The sequence below is a fragment of the Biomphalaria glabrata genome, chromosome 18 (genome assembly GCF_947242115.1).
Source record: "Biomphalaria glabrata chromosome 18, xgBioGlab47.1, whole genome shotgun sequence".
NCBI lineage: Eukaryota > Metazoa > Mollusca > Gastropoda > Planorbidae > Biomphalaria > Biomphalaria glabrata.
Window position 1 is genome coordinate 9,083,221 of NC_074728.1, and position 6,306 is coordinate 9,089,526.

The window sequence follows — 6,306 nt, forward strand, 5'->3', positions numbered from 1 at the left end:
GGATAATGTAAATGTATAGCTTCAAGGTATAGAAGGATATAACATGGTAGTTCACACACAAAGTCCAATGCCAGATGATGTAATACATTAATAGTCCACTCCTACTTTAATTCAGATTTAAGAATGTGTGCATGCCCCGAATTTCAAAACTGGGAACGACACTGACAGGGCCGAATTTAGACTTGAAAAAGCCCTAAGCTATATCAACATAGGGCCACTTATTCCTTTGTTTCATATTTGGAGGGGGGGGGCATACGCTCTAGGTAAATCCAGTACAGTATCCTGCGTCAGAATATATATACTTTTTTTTTGTTGTTTTGTCTTTTTATTATTATTTTTTTTGTTATCTCCATATGTTTCTGACACACATTTTCACATGGACTCAGCTATATTCAGCGGTTCTAAAATGTGAACACTAGATAACCTAACCCCCTCGTGTTATTGTTGGATAAATTGATGAGTTGCTATGGGGAAAAAATGCCAAAATATCATAAAGTGATCCTAAAGAAAAATGCCAAAATATCATAAAGTGATCCCAACGAAAAATGCCAAAATATCATAAAGTGATCCTAACGAAAATGTTAGTGAATGTCACGCTCAAACGCACAAGTCAGCTAGAAGCTAGAGATAGGCAGTTCAGTAGTGTGGATCAAGCTTTGTGTATGTAAAGATCACCAGATCCTTGTGGAAGTCCCTCTACAGATGTTATGGTCAACAAATAGTCGCTGACAAGAAAAGAAAATTCGAAGAATAGGTCACGAATACTGTAAGAAAAAGTACAAAAGTATTTCCTTTCAGACATTACGATCTAAATGGCAGATGATGTAAAGGCCATCTTTTTCTATGACCAACACTAAAATAGGATGTTTGGGGCCAGCACAACGACCAACCGCCTTCCCTTTCCTAAATTAATGTCACGTGCACATTTAAACGTCCTAACAATCCCAAAGATCAAAATCCCAGTGTTCTCCGAATTTCGAACCCCAGATTGCTCGTTTAGGAAGCCAAGCGATTTATCACTGGCCACCAAGACCCCTCAAGAATTATGCTCATTACTTTTAAAGCAGAAACTTTTAACTGTTTAAGAAACATGATACATTCCAACAATGACCTAATGTCATAAGTAAAGGAACAGCAGGCAACAGAGCTTTCTATAACACACAACACATGCTTAAAGTAAAATTATATCTAAGAAAACAAAGAAAACCATTTTTAAAACCATCATCAGACCCTGTAGTCACATATGCAAGCGAAACCTGGACGCTGACAGGAGCAACAGGAAATCTGCTAAACACTTAAAAAAGAAAAATACTAAGAAAAATTTACGAGAAACCGAATGGAGTATTCGCAACAACCAAGAAATATACAAGCTCTATGAAGACCCCTCCATAGTGATGGGAATACAAAGAAACAGATTATGTTGTGCAGGTCACCTCGAAAGAATGCCAGAGAAAAGAGGATCAGAGATTAAGGACAATGTTATTAAACAACTGTCTAAATAAAATTCAGACCGTGTATGTGCACATGATCATAGTTGTTTTCTTAAAATCGAAAAACAAGTGTGTCCTGTATGGGTACTTGGCTGCGCATGTTGAGAAGCCCTGGCGTTTTGAGAGAGACAGTACGAATATATCATTGGTTACCTAGATTTCAACAACGACCTGAGCTGCTAAACCAATAGCTGTAGAACTAGATCCTGAACTAGATCCTGTTTGTTTGCAGCCAAAATGAAATCTAGTCTGTTGTGTCTAATTGCGTTGCTAATAGTAGGATGTATGTATACATCTGAAGGTAATATACAATACTTTATTAAAATATAGTCAAGTTACTAATCATAATCGTGGTACCCTGTAAATGTCGACTATGACAAATCATCTCCCTAGCCTTCGTTTTGTAATTAATTTTTACTATAACAAATATTTCCAAGTTCCGCTATATTATCCGAGCTCGAAATTCTATATTGAGCATTTCAGTTCCATTAGGCATTTGCTGTCTTTTCTGCATAAAAAAAAACTTAATTAAGAGAGCTGAGTACAAGTCAATTTCACATTTTTCTTATTTTGCTTTAAATGTAAACTTTATTCAAACTTTCTGATAAGAAGTGATGAAAATCAAAACCACAGTCATATATTTTTCCTAGACTGCATATGAGAATCTCGAACACTGCACTAAAATGTTTTCCAAAATTTGTAAAAAGCTGAAACAATGTGTAAAGTAGTTATAGGGAGTAAAGTTTTCTTTTCAACCCTAACCTATGTAGCATATACTTGTTTAGATCTTGGTCTAGTAATTGAACGTCGAATATAAGAGCATTCTTGTCTCATAATTATTATTTTGCAATTTTTAGATACATACTCTAAAAAGATCTAGATGATCAATTTAAATGTATATAAGATGATTAAGATCAACAGACATGAATTATTTCGATCTAGCATTTTCAAACAATATCCCAATGAAAACTAACAGGAAATTGCTTTATTTCATAGATTTGCGTGAATGTGTAGTTCTGTGATTAATAGCCAATTCTATTTAAAATCCGCAAAATCGTATTGCATTATTTCTAAACTTTGAAAACCAAAGACCATTACTTTTTTAAAGCAGAAAAGATCAATTTTCCTAGATTCGGGGCGACGTCCCTTACAGCTGGAAAAAGAGTTACGTACAAAACAATCTATATATAGGTATCTGATCTGATCATTGTTGGATAAGAATTCGTTTCCGTTTTGCAGACTAGGTCTAATATATATATATATATATATATATATATGTCTGTGATCCAAACATTGTTGTAGAAGAAATAAGACTTCATTCCTTAGCACGCTCTTCTGCGAAGAAGTTTTGTATGTGCCCTAAGTGCAGAACATTGTACCAGTTTAGTCATTTAAGTTATGCCGTACATAGTCTTTCGTCTATCTCGACATGTAGATCTAAGTATATTCCTTTAAGTCTCACATTCTTTGTATGATACAGTGTGTCTACAGTACAAGAGAGGCTTCGGGTATCAAACGCAGGCGTATGCCAAAAAAAAAACAACACTAGTTATTTCTACATAAATTATCAGATGTAAACAATAAGTTAGAGCTTAATCCTACATGGAAAGTCGAATGTATCAGCACTTTGGTATGACTCATATATGTATGAGATGAAAAGTGCCACATATATATAAATATACATATTACAATACTCAAAATTAAATGTTCATAGCCTTATAAACCTAGGTTTTTGAAACTGAATTGTATATGCTAATTATTCATTCCCTTGGAGATAATGATACACAAGTAATGTCTGCTCCTAACACAACAATTGTAATCTATTTAGGAAGGAAAATAACCAAGACTAAATTAATTGGTTACAGCTGTACTGTCATTATTTCCCTTTGAAGAAATAGTTAATTAGTAACCGATTAAATATCAAATAAATAGCTTACAGGTAAAAAAAATCCAGTACTGTTTAAAGGTAAGTTAAAAGAAAATTCTCGAAACACTTAATTGTCACCAATATATTAGATCGAGCTGATATCCGCGCTTCGTTACTGTAGAAATATTTTGTTAAGTTTTTGTTTTTGCTACGAACACTTTTAATTCTTTCACTAAAACGACCTGCACACTTCCCCACCACCAACACCATTTTCTGGTCCTCAAATTCCACAAGTTCCTTTCTTTGTCCCTTTCATCCTTCACTCTAACGGCGGCCCCTGATATAGAATATGCACAAACACTTCTAAAGCCCATCAGTTGTTGCCTTCTCTTCTGCCTGCACTATAACACGCCCCCCCTCCCAAACTACATAAGATTTTTGAATGAAACAGCCGTCCCCCAACAAGACAAGTCTTTACCTTGTATGTTGCTGTGGAATGTTGCCACCACAGAAATGATAAACATTAAACAATAATAGGAACAAGCGAATCTACTTCTCGAGGTTTCGCGAGGTTCTTTACTACCGTTCCTAACAATGCTAGTGAAGAAGTAATTGCTCTTGATTTATATACTCTCTTCGGTCTTTAAAGTGCATGTACAAACATTTAAACTATTAATTTTTTTTCCTGTCTATCCAACTTGTAGGCGCCCCGATACAATGCCCCAATATGGTGTACTGTTTTGTTGCACCCTGCGGTCTGGCACGGTGCTCGGTGCTTGGTGCAGTATGTCAGTAAGTTCCACTTTTTTTTCTTCTTCTTTTTCCTAACTTTTGATATATATATATATAGATAGATAGATAGATAGATAGATAGATAGATAGATAGATAGATAGATAGATAGATAGATAGATAGATAGATAGATAGATATAGATAGATATAATCTGTTTTAAATAAATATCAACAATAGATTTTGGACTGCATCAATGGTGAATGTATTCAATTTTCAATTATAGTTTCTTGAAAAGATCATAGTTCACAGATAAAGTATGTGATAGCAGGTTTCATATGTTCCTTTTGAGCTAAAAATAATCCCAGCCCCAAGCCCAAATTTCCCGGAGGTGACGGTGGGCAGGTTCAAAATTGAGACAGTTCACGGTGGATACCACACGACCAGGCAGCCATGGTACCTGCTATTTGATTACTAGGGTGCTATATGGCAGATTAACCCCTTAACACCTGTAGTTTCCCAAGTAATAAATCTCTTAGATCATGAAGTGATCTAAGGTCTAAAGTCAAATTACACATTTTTAAAAAGAGAAAGAAAAAGACCCCTTGACTGAAAACTTAAGACATCATTGACTGAAAACTTAAGACATCATTGACTGAAAACTTAAGACATCATTGACTGACATCATGCAGGCAGCCGGGCGCTATTTGATGGCCCTGTCTCTAGTTGTATGCAGATTTGAAGCATTGTTTTTATATAGATCTAATTATATACTACCCTTTTTTATGGTATCCATAAACTGTTTATCATGCAATTATTTAGTAGTATCGGTAGAGGGCGAGAGACCCAATAGATCTATACACAATTTTTATCTTTGACTAGTGATGACTACTGTGGTGGCTGCTATGCCAGATGGTACGTTGGAAGTAAAGAAGTTACAAGTCAATGCACATCCGGTTCGATAGCCTAAATATCACGTGCCAGAGAGATACTGCCTACTGTGGACATTGGGGAAAGAAAAGTAAACAGAACAGTTCTTTAAGAAAGGTTAAATTAAAGTTCTTTATGCACAATCTTAGAATAGTTTACTTTTTTTTTTCTGGAAAACTTGTCAACCATTTAAGGCTAGAAGAGAGAGAGAGAGAGAGAGAGAGAGAGAGTGAGACAGAGAGTGAGACAGAGAGACGGACAGACAGAGAGACGAAGAGAGACAGCAAGACGGAGAAACAGAGAGAGACACACAGAAAGTGGGACACATAGAGATGGAGAGAGACAGAGAGAGAGAGAGAGAGTCTAGTTAAAGAGAGAGAGAGAGAGATAGAGAGTCTAGTTAAAGACAGAGAGAAATAGAGAGTCTAGTTAAAGACAGAGAGAGAGAGAGAGAGATAGAGAGTCTAGTTAAAGACAGAGAGAAATAGAGAGTCTAGTTAAAGAGAGAGAGAGAGAGATAGAGAGTCTAGTTAAAGACAGAGACAGAGAGATAGAGAGTCTAGTTAAAGACAGAGACAGAGAGATAGAGAGTCTAGTTAAAGACAGAGACAGAGAGATAGAGAGTCTAGTTAAAGAGAGACAGAGAGATAGAGAGTCTAGTTAAAGACAGAGATAGAGAGAGAGAGTCTAGTTAAAGAGAGAGACAAAGAGAAATAGAGAGCCTAGTTAAAGAGAGAGACAAAGAGAAATAGAGAGCCTAGTTAAAGAGAGAGACAGAGAGATAGAGAGTCTAGTTAAAGAGAGAGAGACAGAGAGAAATAGAGAGTCCAGTTAAAGAGAGAGACAGAACAAAAACAAATAGAATGAATTTAAAACATACATTGACACAAAAGAAAGGAAGACAGAAAGATGGAATGGACAAGGCGGAGAACAAAAGAACAGCTCCACGCCTTCGAGACTCTAAGGTTTATTTACAGTAAAACCTGAAAAAACTGTAACGCGATGTCTGTAGACGAATAGATAAATAAGATAATTATAAGAATGCTTAAAAAAAAGAGACTTATCTCAATAATGTAGAAGTTATTTCCCTTTTCCATGTAACAAATGACTAATTGGTTAATTTTTTAAATGATTTTTATTTTGTTAGGTACAATAAATAATTTTTAAAAGTTTTAACTTCATTCGAGAATGGATGTGAGAGAATTCACTTATACTATACTCTAAGGGGGCAAAACCCTTCTTTTAGCCTGAAGGATTAATTTCCTTTATTGGTATCAAAGAAAATAATTA

General features: G+C 35.4%; 1 long non-coding RNA gene across 1 annotated transcript; it reads left to right on the forward strand.

Moving 5' to 3' along the window:
* Nucleotides 1-1,645: 1,645 nt before the first annotated feature.
* Nucleotides 1,646-5,161, forward strand: LOC106075016 (uncharacterized). Its single transcript, XR_001219043.2, has 3 exons — nucleotides 1,646-1,791; nucleotides 4,062-4,149; nucleotides 4,969-5,161. It is a non-coding gene; the product is annotated as an uncharacterized LOC106075016 (long non-coding RNA).
* Nucleotides 5,162-6,306: the final 1,145 nt, after the last annotated feature.